The sequence below is a fragment of the Musca vetustissima genome, unplaced genomic scaffold (assembly GCF_032173495.1).
Source record: "Musca vetustissima isolate MV318-11 ecotype Yass unplaced genomic scaffold, APGP_CSIRO_Mvet_v1 utg12127, whole genome shotgun sequence".
Lineage (NCBI taxonomy): Eukaryota > Metazoa > Arthropoda > Insecta > Diptera > Muscidae > Musca > Musca vetustissima.
In genome coordinates, this window is record NW_026882703.1 from 50,203 (window position 1) to 51,532 (window position 1,330).

Below are 1,330 nucleotides of genomic sequence, written 5' to 3' on the forward strand. Positions count from 1 at the left end.
GATTTAATAAATGCACATATAAATATTAAAACAAAACAAACAATGTAACAGTTAAAGAATTTCAATTACAAATGTGGACATAAATAGTTTTCCAGTGTCTGCAGAAAAAATATCTGTAATTCCAATCGAATGTTATTCATGAACTTCGATGGCAGAGCACGTTGCACTCGCTTGTAATCTTAAGCGCAGCTTTACGAGCCATCTACATACATATGTATTCGTATGTATGGGTGTTTGAAGTAGCTAAAATCCAAACCGTAAGTCATTGCAGCTTCAGCAGCAGAATCACCACCAACCAACAGATTGTCGTTATTAAACAGATGACTGTCGTCAGGTTTACAATAATTTTGGGTATTGATTGCTTCATTGTCTGATGATAATTATTGGTAAATAAAAAAAATTAGAAAAAAACAACACATTTAAAATTTATATACCAGCTGTACATAAATATGGATAGTAGCAGATGAAAGATAATTGTCATTCGTTTTATATGTATTCGAACATAAAGTTTAACAATTAAATATACATACATCATCTGTGATAATCATGAACTATAAAACTTGTGAGAGACGAACACACACAGGTTCCTAACCAGTTCCAGTGGTCTTTTTGGTAGCTACAAAGATTTGCATAGTCCAATGTGTTCGAAAAAGAGAACAAAGACAAAATTCACGTTTCTTTACACAATTCAAAATATAATTTAACAAAGAAAGCGTTGTAGATATCGGTGAGGCCAATTTTTTTTTATGAAATAGAAGTATTCTTTAAAAATCCAACCCTTAAAAAATATTCTTTAAAAATCCACCATAGTATGGATGGTATATTAATTTGTCATTCCGTTTGTAACTTATCCAAATATTCGTTTCCGACCCTAATTTCTAAGACGATCTATCCATGGCCGTCCGTCGGTTGTAATCACGCTATCTTCTGAAGGAATTGAGATAGGGTGCTGAAATGTTGCATATGTTTGTCTTTTGTCTGCCGGCAGGCCAAGTTCGATGATGGGATATATTCGGATAGCCTTCATATAAGCGTCACCCCAATTTTTGGTATTTTAGGGTTTTTGAGCGCCTTTTGTATCCTTTTTGGGTTAGTGTCCATATAAACCCCTTTTTATACCCTCCACCATTATATGGAGAGTATATTAATTCCGTTTGAAACGCATCAATATATTCGTTTCCGACCCTATAAAGTATATATGTTCTTGATCATGGTAAAATTCTTAGACGATGTAGCCATGTCCGTCCGTCTGTTGTAATTACGCTATCTTCTGAAGGAATTGAGATAGGGTGCTTGCATAGGTTTGTATTTTGTCAGCAGGAAGGTCAAG